This window comes from Manis pentadactyla, chromosome X (genome assembly GCF_030020395.1).
Source record: "Manis pentadactyla isolate mManPen7 chromosome X, mManPen7.hap1, whole genome shotgun sequence".
Taxonomy (NCBI): Eukaryota; Metazoa; Chordata; class Mammalia; order Pholidota; family Manidae; genus Manis; species Manis pentadactyla.
This window is the reverse complement of record NC_080038.1, coordinates 126,162,774-126,179,771: the sequence shown is the minus strand read 5'-3', so window position 1 is coordinate 126,179,771 and position 16,998 is coordinate 126,162,774. Positions and strand designations below refer to the sequence as shown.

Below are 16,998 nucleotides of genomic sequence, written 5' to 3'. Positions count from 1 at the left end.
CCTGCCCTTTTCCTGTCACTCAAGTGGAAAATTGGTAGCAGGAATAGCAGCATGGCCTGGAGCCAGCTCAAAGCAGGCCCTGATGAATCACCATATTACTAGTCACCCAACCCCGAAGGTGTGGAGAAAAGAGTAGTTGTTGTTACTGTTCCCAGGGCTAAACTCAGGAAAATAAGATTTTCTCAGTTCCTCTGAAGACTGCCAGACTTTTTCCTAAGGAAAATGATAGATTGCCCATCTACCATCTGTCACTTTGAACTGTTGTAGCAAATCAACATTTTTTTGAACTTTGTTTTCATTGAGGAATGTGATTTTGCTGTGGTTCCGAAGCCTTAAATTGTACAGAGGAAACAAGTCCTGAAGCATTCTTCTTCTTGAAGTTGGAAATATGTATTTTGCTTTCCTGCTCACGGAACTCAAACACCTTAACAGATTTAGTTCAGACTTTTCTCAAATAATTCACCTTTACCAGGCCTGGAAGATGTCAGTCCCACAGAAAAAACACAGAAAACATCCCGAGTGTAGGAAAATACGGATTTAGAGAGAAATGGTCCTTCTCCCTTCCAGCTCTAGTGTCACTGTTAGCAGTGTTCTAATAACACAACCCCCAGCTAAAATGGAGCACTGATTAAAGCTTTGGGAGGAGGCATTTCAGTTGTAAGAGGAAAATGTGGTTCTTTCGTGTTGGAAAGTCCAAGGTGACAAATACGGCCTCCTCTCCTAAAAATAGTACAAGCAAAGAGCAGTCACTGACTACTCCCAGCATTATTTATTAATGGTTTACCTCAATGACTGTGTATTATCTGAAATAAAAAGAGGGTTATAAAATGGAACACACAGCTAACATCTTCCAAACTGTAAATAGGATATAGTCTGGGGACCTAAGAAGCCACACTACTCAAATTTTCTGATTCTATTTTTGACTCAAATTCGTATAAATCTCTGATTGGGTTAGAAGAAAGGAGCTAACACTTATTTAGTGTCTATTATGCACTAGGACCTAAACACATATTCTCTTATTTAACTTTCCTCACTTTGTGATAAGGGAGGCATTATCATTCCCACTGCATAGTGTAGAAACAGTCTCAGAGAGATCAGGTGACTTGTTTTATACCCCTTATAAATGACCCACCTAGTGAGTGGCAGTTGTGGGTTTGAATCCAGCAAAATTTTCTGCAATGTTGGAAATAGTTTATTCTGTACTGTCCAATACAGTAGTCACTAACCACATGTGACTACTGAGCACTTGAAATGTGACCGGTGCAAGTGAGGAACTGAGCTTTCATTTCACTTTATTTTAATTCATTTAAACTTAGATTCAAATGGCTGCATGTGGCTAATGGTAACTGTGTTGGATAGTACCTCTCTAGGGATTGATTACCTTTTCTTGACTGTAGGTTGTGAAGCAGGAATCTGTAACCTGGTGTCCATAGAACTATTAAGAGAAGATCCATATATGGAGTTTTGTTTATTGTGTTTTCTAATATAAGGGTCTTAGTGGAAGGACTGTTTTTGCCTCTTGGAAAGGGAGAATGAAGTTATGCAAAGTCAAGGTTAGGGGTAGAGTGTGTGGCAGTCTACCACTACTCCCCAGAGTCTTCAAGGATCCTAGGATGGGGGAACACAGGGGTGAAGCAGAAGGAAAGGGAGGATAAGATACTCAAAGAACTGTAAGACAAGGCATGCTCTTAAAAGCATAGGCAAAGTACAGGTGAAGATCTGAGGAGGGCCAGAGTAGTGTTTTAAATTTTTTAAGAAGCTTTAAAGGTTGGAAATTAAGAAGTAGGTGGAGGAGCAGCTTGAGCCAAAGGTGTGGAGGTAGGAAAGTACTAGACTGACCTGATGAATGGTAGGTAGTCCCAGTTAGCTAGAGTGTCAGCCTTTTCTTCTCGAAGTGTGATGCCCCACACCAGCAGGATCGGCATCATCTGGGAACTTGTTATACAAGCAGACCACAACCCAGACTTACTGAATCAAAACCTGAATTTTAAAAAATCCCCAGAGAACATGTATACATATGAAAGTTTAAGAAGTGTTGGGGTACAAGCTGGACATAGGATGAGACAAGTTGGTCTCAAAATGTGTGGGGCCTTATGAAGGACTTGAATGCCAGATCAAGTCTTTTGAAGAGTCACTAAAAGTTGCTGAAGGATCACTGTCAGTGAAAATCTGCCTGTGGCCTTTATCACACACCCTGAAAAAGGTGACTTAAATATATATTTTGCTTTGAAAGTTCTTTTGTTCATCACCATTCAAGCAATCCCCTTAGTAGAAGAGGACTTTGGCCCTTTTCTTTCTCATCACTTCCCTGTTACCATCAATCACCCATTAATCTTTTACAATTACCCTTGCTTCAGCTAATCCCGTTAAGTAGAATATTGAACTCCTGAAATTGACAAAGTAGGTTTCATTTGTTTGACATCGGGTAAGACCTGGAACTGAGAAATGTTCATTTGTTTTGGCTGCTAACCCCTGTGGCTGGAGAGTGACACTGCAGTCCAACTCTTTTAGACATTGTGAACATTCTCTCTCAGAAGTAGCAGGTGGAGTGGCTGGGTAGTGAGAGCTGAAAATGTGCAGTCAGAGTCTTTCAGACCAAGACTGAGGATGGAAGAGAAGCTCCCAGGGATGAATAAATCCTACAAAAGTACCTGCTTGCACTTTTCTTTATTCTAACCCCTTATTTCTCCAAAAGTTTTGAATTAAAAAGTAATTTTGTGGCCCTCTCCATCTCTTTACCATGGAGTCTCCTATCTGATTTTAAACTAAAGTCAATGGTAAAATAGGACCCAGAAATTTGTTTTATATACAAATTAATTATAATTTTTTTTTTGCTAAAAACTGATCTTCTATTTTTTCAACAGGAATGTCTGTCTAGAGATTGCTGCCTTGAATTGAATTTATAAGATTTCTCAGGACCTGCCCATTTTCTTTTAAAGGGAACTAATCTAGAGTAGAATTCTGTTTCTTTTTTGCTACAGTTGTACCACCTTAAGTCTGTGGGCCAGCTGAAAATAAGAAATGGCACGGACCCACAGGGTCACATTTTGGTACTATAACCTAAAGCAATCATTACAAGTCTTAGATTGCATCATGAAGGTTAGTCCTAATTTGACCTGATAATGGAAAGCTCTGTAAAGTGAATTGTGACAGTAACTATTACAGCAGCTGGGCACAAAGGGATCATTGATCTTCTTTCACAAGGATCATGAAAATTCTTCAGTGCTTTCCTCAAAGCCCAGGAATCATTTGCATCTGTATGGCAGACATCACTGCATGTGAACTCCTTGACCTGCAGATTGTAGGATTCAATGAGAACCACACTTCATTCTGAGATGGTTAATTCCCTAGCTCCATTGGATGAGAAATGTCATCCTCCAGGGACCCCACCCTGACCCTTCCCCAATATGCAAACTTTTAAAAGTGGCCTCATGCGTGTTTTGAAGTCAGAAAATCTGTATTTTGAAATGACATGACATAACAGCTGGTCAGCTGGCTAAACCAGTCAACCTGGTTTTAGATGAGATTACATTCCCACATGGACTTGTTTATTGTGAACATAAGATAAAGAAAGAACAGAAATCTGTAACACTATTTTTTATTATCTATTTTCCTTTGTTGCATCAATTTGTGCTTCCCTTTAGACAAACTGTACATTTTGTAGGGTTAGGCAATGAGGGGAGGAGAAATTAATGTGAAGAGAAATGAATGAGCAAAGTTAAAATTTTCTTAAGTTTATCCTGAGAAATAAAATAGTATGACTATGAGAAATATATAAGACTTTAGAAAATTTCTAACATTGTAGTATTAATTAAATGTGACTCTTTCATTTGTTTTTCTTGCAGGGATTATCAGTAGAACCCTTAACAAGTGAGACACTCCATGTGCCCATTTTGGGGACAGTAAGGAAGTTAGCAATTCAACAAAATGCATCCTACTTCACAGGCAGCTTGGGGGAGATGAAGGAACCCTCAAAATAGAGTAGGCAGTAATTTTTAAAAAGGTAAAGAAAGCAAGCTGAATTCCCAGGAGCATGGCAAGGAATGGTTGCCAGACTAAGAAGTGCCCCCTCGACTTAGGCTTGTCAAGCGTTCTATAGACAAGATTCCTGAATTGCATAGAAAAATGAGCTAGACAGCCTCAAAAGTTTCTTCCTAATATAATATTTTTCCTAATATCATCCTAATCTAATTTAATCATCATGTCTATGGTAGAAATATTTAAAGAGAGATTTAAAGATAAATTTTGTAGTTTCTGTGAGATTATAACATGGTAATTATATGTTTAAGTCATAATTGAAATTTCTGCAATAAGAATTCTTGAAATTAAGTGGCAGCTTTCTTTGTGGAATTTAAGTAATTTCAATGGGCTCTTTTCCTTAAAATAGCATTTAACATGGACCACATACACATGACACAGACCAGATCCTGTAAGTGCTTATTGATTTACAGATTTATTGTTTTATTTAATATTGTCTTAAGGAAAGAACCAAATAATACAATAAAAGGGACTAGGAAACACTGGTATCATAGGATTTTGATCTCTGTAGCCCTTACTCTCAGACTGCAAATCTCTGGAGACTGTATTGAGTCTCCGATAACATACGAGGATTTGTATTCAATAAATCAGTTACTGAGTAGGTTGTCTCTCTCGCCTTGTTCTTTTTCTATAAGAAACAAGGCCTGAGATGGTATGCTGAGTTACCAGGATATTCATATGTCTGGATCATATATGAGCTGGATATGCAGAAAGTACTTGAAATCTCAGTCTTATTCAGTGCCAAACAAAAATCTGTACATTAGTATGAGGAGTAAAATACCTAAGCTCCTAAAGTTTTCATCTGGGACTAAATCAAAGGCAAGCACCAAAGACAAATGCCTATGACTGAATACTTTCAATTCATTGGATTTTTTTCCTGGACTCCTTCAACTTTTAGAAAAAGGTACTAACAACAATGAAAAGGTTTAATGAGATATATCCTTGGATCATCAAATCCAGACCAATCTCTTCATACTATACATCAACAATTCTAGAAATTAAAAATGGAAATTCAGAATTACAACTGTAGCAGTTAATATTGTTTGAGCATCTGCTATATGCCAGATATGATGCACACTGTTTTATACACATGATCACATTTAATCCTTTTAACAGTCCCATATGTTAGCTACTGTTACTAGTCTCCTCTTACAGATCGTGGCTCTGAAGCTCTGTGAGATCGTCAGTCATCTACTTAATAAGGTGGGGAAATGGACTAATATATTATTGTGTAAAATTATCAAATGCAAAACAAAATAAGAAAAAATGTTCTGATTAATCATCATTAATCAGAATCTCCTAATTCCTGAGCATTCCTTTTGATCAAGATCCTTGATCAGTATAGTACTCAAATGATGGAGATGCATTTGAAATCTATTTTAAGTAATATTGATATAATCAGCATCAGAACTTTTAAGTTGTGGCATTAATTCTTGATTATCAGCTGTCAAGTCTTTAACTACAAGAATTAATAGAATAAGTCACCTACCCCCATTTTTGAGTGTTAATTAATTCATTCAACATTCACTATTTGCCAAGCATGGTGCTGGATACCAGGGATACTGTTGTGGGAAAGAGTGAGAATGAGAGAGAGAACCTCACTAGAAAAGCTTACAAGCTTACAGAGAAAAGATTTTTTTAATTCACTTAGAATAATAAGATAATCATAACTTTACATATTTTTATATTTAATATATATAAAATATAACTTTAAATATATGTTATTCAAAGTATATATATATTTGTGTGTATACATATATATATATATGTATACACACACATTTATATTTATCTTTGCAACAACCCTGTGCAATGCTATCACTCCCTGTTTACACATTATGAAACTAAGACTAAGGGAGATTACATGAATTGCCAAGGCTACCCAGCTAATAAAGGACAAAGTTAGGATTTGAACCCCGATCTTTCGGGCCCTGAAGCACATACTGTTTCTACTATACCATTCTATCTTTCAAGGAACTTGTTTTGGTCAGTATGATAATACAGAAACAGTTTTGGAATAGTACACTAATCATATTTGACTCTGGGACTACTCGGGTGTAAGAAACATCTTCATTTGTAAATTGTATAAAAATCTAGTCTTCATTGAAATAGTTTTGGTCATGATCTGAATGTTTTTTTAATACACAGCAATCAGTGTTTGTTTCTTTAGTTCTAGCCATGGTAGGGTTTTAACAGGATGTCGATATGATGCTGAGAATAGTTGACTTAAATTACAGAAGTAAGTTGTCATTTTTTCACTTAGTTACTCAGATGATGTAAAGGAAGACTGTTTGACAAGTCCCAAAAGACATTTAATGGAAGTGCTCCAAGTGGAGTCAGATTGCTGAAGAAATCGTACTTTCCACTTGGGCTGAACAATTAGCATAGGATACTTTTTATTGAAAACAATAATGTAAAGTCATTTTGTTAGAACCTTAGCATTCATTTTACGGAAACTTGATCGACTTCTAGCTGACTGGATTCCAAGCTTTTATTGACATTTTACAACATTGCCTCAAGAATTGTACAGCTGCAACCCATAGGGAAATTAAGGGTTAAAGAAAGAGCCATGGCAGACCAACCTGATTCCTCTTTTGATAGAATTAGAGAACCAGTAGACAGATAAAAGGCTTAGGAGAGATCGCCTAACTTTGGGTTTTAACAAAGCTTTTGATTCCACATTTCATGAAGTTTTAATTGAAATACTCAAAATTCCAGGCTGCTGGAAGAGGAGTAAGAAGCTATCTCTGCTCATTCCTGGTGGAACCGTGAAAGAGTTGGAGAGTAGATAATACCTTTGACCATTATATATGGTGCAGGAGCAACTAGTAAAGTAACCAGGCTTCTGACACATTGAAGAGTATGGGATTAACACTACATAAACCTGAGTCATGGCTCTTCATCACTCCAACTACTAAATAACCACCTTGTGAATTCCATATCTTTATTTCCTTTTCTCATTTGCTGTGGAGTTATGGTTTTCTTTTTGGAAACCTCTGTATGATTGTTGAAGGTGACTTTGACACAAGCATAGTCTAATGAGTATGTCTGCATCAATTCAACAACCCTTGCAATAAAAGAATGTCAAGAAATCATTTAAGGGATACATGGCCAAGCTTTTAAGGAAGAGTGAGTCCAACCATAGCCACATTTAAAGAGGGTCCTATCTCTTTATGGGAGAAGGGAAAAGATAATTGATAGCTTGTGGCCAAAAAAATGTTAATTTCCCAGAAACAGGAGGGATCTTACAAATTACAGTCACAGTCTTATAAGAGCCTATATTTTAATTATTTACTTGTCAACAAGATCTGTAAAAATTACAGAGGGCAACTGGTTTTAAGGAATTCTCCTATTACTCCTAGGCTCTTAAGATTTAGAGTTTTCCTGTAGTGGCTCACATAATGAAATATGGAAACATCCCAGTCCTTAATGGAGTCTGGATTTTGGCTTTCTTTTTCTTCTTTAGGATTGAACCAGCTGCCCTTTGACCCTGCCAACAACAACGAGCCCCTGCAGTTTGGTAGTGCCAGTGGCCCTCTGGTCACGGAAGGCCTCATTGAGAATGGAGGGGAGTCAAGCAAGAAAAGAAAAAGAACAAATGCTCCTTCAGGTAAGCTAGGCAATAATGCACTCTCATAAGCCAGTGTTACTGAGTCAACATTTCCCATAGCCTAGTATGTTCTGGGCACTGTGCTGGGATTTGTAGGAACTACAGAAATGAGAAAGAGTACCCTGCCCTTAAGGAACTCATGGTGGGATGGGGGTGGGGGAGCACATACAGGAATAACTGATAATAAGATACAGTATCATCAGTGCTATGGTAAATGTGTAAAAGGAAAAACAACCTATGGAAGCACAAATGGGGGAAGAGTTAATTCAGCCTTGGACATCATGGAACACTTCACAGGAGAAGTGATATTTGTATCTGGTCCTTGAATGGGTAGACTTGAAACTAAAAGAGATGAGTAAAGAACATTGATTTAAGTAGAAGGAATTGTGTGAGTGAATTGTTTCACTGTACATTTTCCTTTGTATATACAGGTGGTGGGCCACCCTCATTTTTACTTTGAAAGCAGATAACTGCATATATCTGCATCTCCCCACCCCACACCCATTTCCCTCAGGACATGCTATACCTGCACATGTTTATGCCCTCATAACTCAGAACAGCTGACCAACAGATTTTCCTAAATCCTCTATAACAGCCAACTCAATTTTTAGCCTCCCCTGCAATGCCCCCATCCTTCATGTTCAATTGGCTTATTCTCATGTAAAATTTCTCCAGAATGAGTGGGAAAACAATAGGAGAACCAAATCTTGATTATATGATGTTTTTCAATTTCGTCTCTTTGTCGCTTGACCAATCATGAAAATTGTATCCATAGTATATGGAGACTGATCTGAGAATAGGCCTAATAGACATATTCCTGGTGTTTTTGTTTTTGTTTTATCCTGCTTTTTACTATTACTTTTACATTTGGCTTATGACATGGAGCATGTCTACAAACATAACATCATATCTGACTCTTAGGCCATAGGTCTTTTTGCTTATAAATCAAGATATTTGTGAAATACCAATTTGGAAAACAAAAATACAGTTAAACATCAGCTATCTGAAACCCTCAAAAAAAGAGTGATTTTTAGAGCACTGTATTTTCTGGGTCACTGGAAACACACACAACACAGCCAAGAAACTGGCCTGAATTCTAATCCCACTCTATCTCTGTGCCTTGGGGTTGGTTCCTGAGCCTTTCTGAGTTTCACTTTCTTGAACTGTAAATGAGAAAGTATACTAAAACCTACCTATTTGGATTGTTAGTAGATTTAAATAAAATTATATTGGTAAAGTGCTTAGCATGATAAGTGCACCCAGTAATCAATAAATGTTGCTGTTATTTTATCATTATTATTATATGATAATATTGTGAACTTCAACTTCTTAAGCATCAACACATTTCACATTTTTAGATAAAATCAAACTCATTTATGTGTGTGTGTATACTTACCTGCCTTTTTCAACATAATCTAGACTTTGCTTGATCATTTAGAGGTGTAATTCCAGTCATTAGTTATTGTACTATGCTCTCATACTCAGAGTTTCCAGGGTTTACTAAGGAATATGGGCCTTTTAACTCTACACTAAATTGGCCTAGACTGGTGGCTTTTTAGTTATTACAGCCACATTTTATACGTGTTCTGTCTCCCTTTCTGCAGTCTGCAGGCACTTCTAGTTTCTCTCCACATCCCTTTATGTAGCAGCTTTCTTTCCCTCCAAATCAGTTAAAAACTCAAAAAGAAAAAACCCAGCCAACTCCAAATTGGTGAGTCAGATTAGTATGTTAACTAAGAGTTAAATCAGCTGTAACAGAACTCGCTATGAAGAGAGTTACTGGATTTAGGGCATCCACTTTAGACATCTATTTTGGCTGCTCCGAGGCCTTTTTAATCACTTATAGTTTTTACACTGTGTTCATGACAAATGATGTTCTAGTTTAGAGTAATACTCCTGAACTACAGTTAATTCATGAGGGTGGGGAAAGACAGTATGCGTTATTCTAAATTATGAACCTGCTTTAAAGAATTGCAGTTTTATTTCTAATGAGCATATTCAGTGAGAGCAAAATAACTATTGGAATATAGGTTTTTAGCAGTAGATTATGCTAATCTCTAATTAGCAGAATCAATTTGCATTCAAATAATGAATATGCTAAAGTTCTTAAAAAACAGTATGTTCTTAAAAATAGGTGAAATAGGCCCCTGGCAGTCTAAATTGGCTCGCTTGCAATCTTTTTCACACGATTTGCTTACTGAACCCTTTCTTTGTATGTAATACAAAGGTAAACTCCAGCCCAGGTTAAATTACCACAAATTCCAAATTAGTGTAGTCCAAATTAATGAGGTTTTACCACACAGGGAATCTCTTGTAATTGTTCACCTAACAATCTTATGGTATGATAAATGGGTAGATTGCTTTATAATAGTAATTTTCTTCCTATGCAATGCTAGACAAAAGGAAGAGGGAAGATATTTTGTGAGTAGGAACTTCCTTCTTTGTCACTGTTCCCTGCATCTTGGCAGGGAGGAAGGCCAGTTAGAGTTGGAAGTCCTTACAGGAACTACCAGCCATTTCAGTTCTAAGCTGAGATATACATCCAGCCATTACATCACTCTCTTGTCACTGCAAATGGAGGAGGGGGACCTTTGCCTGTAGCTCCAGTTCCTTACTACTCTCCTTTTCTTCTTCCTTTCCCATCCTTCCAACCTCACTCTTTTCTACAAACTGCCTCTCTGCTTTTATAGTAAAATTGATTTCTTAAATGTCACCAGTGAGTCCAAATTGTCAAAGTCAGTGGCCTTTTGGCAATTCTCAACTACCTTGACCCGTTTGCTTCATTTGATGCTGTTACAGCCCACCTTCCTTGAGTTTTCTCTATTTCTGCTTTCCTTCGTAATATACTTTGTACATTCTGCTTCCTTTTACACCTCTTTCCAGCATTCTTTCTCCTATTCTTCCTTCCTCCTCTTAAAGTGATACTATTATCCACACTTAGAGGTGAAGAAATAAAGAAAGCCCAATTGTGAACATCTAGCATGTGGGTTAGCCAGGCCTCCAACTCAAAAGCCTATCCTACTATGCCAGAACTACTATGTCTGTAGATATTAGGAATATGGACCCATCACTAAAATATATTAAACATTGGTAGACCCTAGGGAAAACAGAGTTTGTGTGAGAATAAGGTGAACAGAGCTTGGATTTGATCATCTCATGTTTCCTTCTTCTCAGCTCTTTTCTGCTACTCCCCCAAACAAATCTTCTATTTCAGGCAAAGTGATCTGCTACTGTAACTCTGGGAAGGAAATCCCAGGGACAAAATACCTTTGAATCCAAAATCAGTCAAAGGGAGGAATAAAGTGGGAGAAACCCATTTATTTCTTACAAGCAGTCCTCTTCTGCTTCCCCATGTCTCTCGTGACCAGGCTGCAGAAGAGGCCCCTGCTCAACCTCTCCGGTCCAGATAAGCCCTCGTTCGCCCTTGTAATTACCTATTGATTTGGAGATGGACTACTTCTCTCTACCCCTTGGGAACACCTACAGTATGGAGATCCACTAAAGCCACATGAGAGATTCTGGAAAAATTGCAATTTTACCCACAGCTACCTTCTCCAAACAGTCACTGTGCCCACCTACTTTGTACCTTGATCATGCCATTTCCTTTGCCTAGCATGCCCTCCCTCTTCTTTCACCTGTCAAAATCCTGTCCAATTGACAGCACCCACTACAAGTCCTGGCTTCTCCAGCAAGCCTTGTGGATTATCCTGGTTAGAATTGTTTACTTGTGCCTCTGAAACCCCTTGGTCATTATAATCTATTGACATTGATTATAGACCACCTTAAACAATTGGTTATCTGTTCATATGCATATGTTTTAGCCTTTCAATTCAGCCCTTCATCGGAAGGGCCCTGACTCATATGTCTTTTAGCAGAGATATGGTGTCTTGCACACAGTAGGTGCTCTAGAAATATTTCTTGATCATGTATCTGGCTGAAGAATTGCTTTCCTTTTGCTTTATACTGTCTATTATTCTGTTGTCATTCCCAAGGTAGAGCTGTGCACAAAACTAGGCACTCAGATCTAATGTTGATCACCTGACTGCCTCACTTGGCCCTAAAAGTCAAACTCCAGTCATTCATGAGATTACCTGTTTATAGCAGCCATGCGTCAAATCCAGGTATTGTGAAAAGAATACCTGGCCCTAATGAAATCCCTGCCTCCTTACTAGCTGAAATTTCATGAACACCCAAGAGATATTTATAGGTGGAATTTGGGTGTCCTGTCACAACTCCTCTGTGAAGTAGATCAGTAATCTATATTAGATATTACTGCAGTATTTGGCCACAAACTCTTTCTTTGTAGACCTGGCTGCTTTGCAGCTTTTATCTTAATGTGAGCTCAGAATTCTTCAGAGTGTGTTCGCTCTCAAATCTCAACTTTTTCCCTTGGAAATGCTTCCTTGGTAATGCTCCAGCTACACAAATTGTCTAACATTGCAATGAATCCACTTATTCAGATGATACTCTATGGCTAAAGAATAGAAAATTGTTAGAACCTTGTCAAATCGTAATTCCAAATTCCTGTTCAGAAGGCCAACTGCATCCTGGTTTGAGATTCACCTGGATTTGTAGAAGTAGAGATACCAACCCTCTTTACAGATACTTCCATTAAACTGGAAGAACCCATCAGTCAACAAAATCTAATAACATTGTTTTAAGCAACATGCTGGTACATACACTAGTATTTAAGAAAAGTGTCAGCTTTCTGGAAGAGTGGGCAACTAACCTAGGGTAATTATGATACTAGAGTGATCATCCAGATGTGTACATCATTCCAGTTCCATTGTTTTCTCTCAGTCCTGTATTGAAAGATAGGTTTGCATTCAAATATGTGATAACTACTACTAAGCAGTATTGCCAAAGTTCATGTGAATGATGAGTACCTCAATATAAAAGACAGATCTTCAGCCATTTTTCATTTATAATAATGATTGAATCTCAAGAGTTTAAGATCTCCAGGAAAACCCTTGAATTCATTAATAATCTGCATTGATATGGTGATTCTTTATCTTATTATATGTTTGTATTCATTTCATTTTGCAGATGGAAGTGTTAACCAGAGAAAAGAAATGACTTTGACTAAGGTGGGCTAGCATCACCGGGAATGTTATTATATGATAAGGACTTCCAGATAATATCTAACTTGATCATAGACCCCTAACTCAGTTCTCAAGGTTTCCTTTAGAATTTCTGGAAGTCAAAAGGAGACTTGACAGTATGAAAGACAATGAACAGCTCCAGTTCTGCCAAGGCTAGATTAATAAGTGGAAGTGGACCTACAGAGCACTGAGAAAAGTTTCAGTCAGACATAAGGAAGAGCTATATTGGAATGAGTTATCAGGGGAAGTTGTTTAAGCCCACCTGCAAGAGAAACAGAAAAATGAGATGAGCACTGATCTGCCTAGGAGCACTTTCGTTTCCTTTCTTACCTGAAAGAGGGGCAATGAACCAGGAAACTTTGCTGTGACACTTACAGCCCTTTGATTTACCTCAGACTCACAGGCCTGAGACTTATTTCACATGTACTTTGAAGTCCACAATGAAAGCATTGATTGTTTTTAAAGAGAGAAAATGCCACTGTTTTATATCTTGGTGTTTGGTATTTCTAGCATGTCACTTGAATTATTATATTGCCAAAGGCAAGAAGAGCTTGTTGTTCATTCAGATGGAATTAAAATAAGAAAAGAGTAGACTAATAGCCCTACTCAGCTTCTTTAGTCCTTTGGACATTTTTATCTGATTACAGTTTCAGGAAATAAAACCATATCTTGATAACTAGAGGATCAAAAAAGTAAGCTGACTTCTTTCTTTCTCGTGTCTGATGAAACTCCATTTGAAATTTTTCATCCTAAAGATTGTCGGAGGGAGGGGAGATTAAGGAATGCACAAAAGATACAGGATAGAAGAACACTAATACATCTCTCTTAAGCTGCCCCAACTGTTGGAATAGCTTTGGAATCATTTTGTGATTTCACTGAACTTAAGTCTTCAGTAGTTCTTCTCTTAGCAGACATGAGGTGTGAGTCAGCCTCCTGTGTTGGTAATGTAGAAGCTAGTGGTAGATGCTGATTCATAGGATTTTAGAGTTGGAGGCAGCATCATCTAACTACATTATTTTTGCCAGTGAAGAAACAAACTCGGAGAAGGGACTTGTCTAAAGCCGCATGATTAATTAGTGGCAGAACCAGAACTAATTATTACTAGTCCTATATAATCATTTCGAGTTGGTTAGTGATGGCATGTGGTTGATTGATTTGTACAGCAGAAAGTGTATCTGTAACTTAGAGGAGCTGGCTTCCCCCATGTTAATAGTATTACATGATTTGTGGCAAGCTGCCCCAGTGGTATATGAGATCCCATATCTGTTCTGCTTGCCACATAGGGGAGGGACCTTTGATCTCAAGCTAGAAAAGAAGTTTGAGACCAGAAAAAATCCTATGAGGAAGTTGTTTCTGTAGAGCTGAACTCCAGCAGCTCAGTAAATCACAGAATAAACTCTTTCTGACACCTGCTTTCTTGGCAGGGGACAGTTTGTGTCCTCCATCCCAGCCCACTCTTAGGGCTACTCCATTCAAATAGGAAAAAATTATAATCATGTTTTATGTGTAATTTAAACTTTGTTGCATAATTTTGTCTAGCAGATCAATTCTTGATTTTTAGGTAAACACTTATCTGGAAAAAACCCAGTTTTTGAACAATAAAACTTAATTTCAGAGTAAATTATTCTTAGATTTGGAGAGGTTGTTTTCCTCTCCTGTTAGCTTAGTAAACTTATCAAAACAACTGTCATTCTTGACCTTGGGGTCTATAAGGGCCTCCCTGGCCTTGAGAAAGGAGCATACTCAGACATGGAGTGAAAGAATATGGAAGATTATAATTTAGCACTGGATTTGCCACTTCTGATTAGCATTTATATCTTCGGTAAATCAGAGGCCTTTTTTTAAGCCTTACTTTCCACAACTGTTAAATGAGGAAAGCATTTTGAAAAATGTCAAGTACTACTCTTACAGTTACTGCTACTGCTTATAGAGTTTAAGAATGTGAATGCTTTTCTCCTTCCAGTTCTGAACCAAACTTAGAACAAACAAAAAAGCCTTGTGAGAAACAAAATGTAGTATCAGCTTTATTGTAAGTAAAACTGGATTGAAAAACATGGTTTGAGCCTGAGGCCTAATGAGGCTTACTACCATCTCCAGCTCCAAATCTATACCTTGATACCCACTTGTGGGAAAGGTTGAGTCTGCAGAGCAGATCACTTACTCTGACAGTGTCATTCAGAGTGGTGGCCCATGTCACAATTCAGGAGAAGCTAGCAATTAAGAGCAAGGTGAGCCAGTTGGCCTGCCACTGGCAAACAGTGCCTGCACCCTGACTAAGCTCTGCTCACCTTAAGAGACAATGGTTCATCTCAACTCAAGGGCATTCTGACTTGACAGCTAGAATGCAGAGGTTAAGTCATGAATGAGCACTTTTTTGTGTTCTGATCTTGCTAATCAGGTAAATCAGTCCTCTTCTTGCGCCAGGCAGCAAGGAAGGGTCAGGTGAAAACCCAGAGAAGCTTCTATAGTGCAGTCTGTCCTCTCTCACAAACAGAGTAGATGTTCCCTCCTCTTCATGGAATGGTAACAAGAGTGACATGAACCCCCACAACCCCAATATTGCTGTTTATTTGAAGGTTAATATAACTTTTGATTTTTCAAAGTCCAGTCCTTTGAATTTTTTTAAGCCTGGGGAGACTAGCAATCACAATCCATTGTGTGGTACAAATAAATAGGGTTGTTCTAATATACATGTGTGACATTTAGATTTTTAGTTTTCCATGTATAAAATCAACACAGATCCCAGGTGGAACTTAACTTCTTATCATCTGCTTTAGCCTCAAAGAAGTCCCTTACAGTGAAGAGATTTCATTCACAAATTCCAAACACAGAATACCTGTGCTGCCATTTCAGCATTGTCATTCACGTGGGGTTGAAGCTCCACAAGTCTTCCTTTCTCTTTCATGACACCAAAGTATAATAATTAAAATACTACTAATAATAGCTAATACAATGGAATACCTACTCTGTGCCAGATACTGTTCTAAGTGTTTCAAGTATGTTAACTTACTTGATTTTTACAGCAACTCTGTGACTATCCTTATTTTACTGATAAGAAACTTAAATATAGGGAACTTAAGTAATTTGTCCAAATAGTAAGTAGAGGAGATGAGATCCAAACCCAGACTAGCTCCAAAATTAGCATTCAGAGCCAATTAACTGAATCCAAATGGAAACTGAGAGGGATCAGTCAGGCTTAAGAACTAGTACTGCTGCCTATACTGCACCAGAGAGGCCAGGTGTACTGAGGCCACTATGGATCAGAATGATGTTGGCCATTTGCATTATTCCATGACAGAGTATGTCTAGAGTCTTCTGTCAGGAACTGAAGTGACAGTGATGCAGTAGACCCAAAAGACGCAAATAAAAAGGGGTTGTATAAATGTTGACCACTCTAAGTATCTCAACGCAGAAAGAAGAGACCACCTAATCTGCAGTTTTCTCTTTCTCTGCTTTGTTTCCTGATATCCATTTATTATCTTTTGAAAGAAAAATCCATGATGGTGAAATTCCCTCTTGTAATAGACTAGGAGACAGTTGATTTTTTTTTCCAATCTTCGATTTCCTTGATAATGTGAGCTGTTTAATTTAAGCCTTGTAGGTTGTAGTATTTCACATTGAGCAATTGCTTGTCTAACGAAATTAATTTTAAAATATTTTTCTTATGCTACATTTGATTTTTAAGCAAAAGCAACTTTTATGTGCAAACTGTTTTATGGAATATGGTGAGTGAGGGTTGATGAGAGTGGCACAGGAATCCATTAGAGATTCATCCAACTGCTGAAATGGAATGTACTATTTTTTGAGAGGAGACAGGTTTCAGCAGGTGGCATTCCCTAGCTACAGCCACTTTCTTCTGTATATTTGATTCAATAACAGCAATATAGGAGTAGCAGCTTTTATTAAAGGATCATATGCCAACTGCTATAACCAAGTGTTTTACATATATAAATTCAAGCAAACTTCACACCAAATCTCTAAAGTAGATACCATTTTCTCCTTTGTTTATAGATTAGAAACCCGAGGCTTATGAAAATTAGGAAACTCTCCCAGTCTATAGCTAGTAAGCAGTAGAACAGGGCTTAAAAAGAGGGATGCAGGATAAATCGTTAAGAGCCCATGCTCAGAATCTTAGCTCTGACCTTAGGGAAGTTATTGCAGCTCTTCGAGCCTCAATTTCCTCACCTATAAAACAGGAATAATAATACCAAATGTACAGGTTGTTTTGGGGTTAAGTGAGAAAGTGAA

The 16,998-nt window shown here is 37.8% G+C and overlaps 1 protein-coding gene across 10 annotated transcripts in view; it reads left to right on the top strand.

Moving 5' to 3' along the window:
* ENOX2 (ecto-NOX disulfide-thiol exchanger 2) overlaps positions 1-16,998 on the top strand; it is a 302,249-nt gene that overhangs the window by 113,702 nt on the left and 171,549 nt on the right. For 9 of the 10 annotated variants that reach the window (XM_057495823.1, XM_057495824.1, XM_036931200.2 and 6 more), the window contains one exon: positions 7,505-7,648. The exons of the other annotated variant lie outside the window; for it this stretch is intronic. The gene's annotated coding sequence lies outside the window, so the exon portion shown is untranslated. The remainder of the gene's footprint in view (positions 1-7,504; positions 7,649-16,998) is intronic. 10 annotated transcript variants of the gene reach the window in all.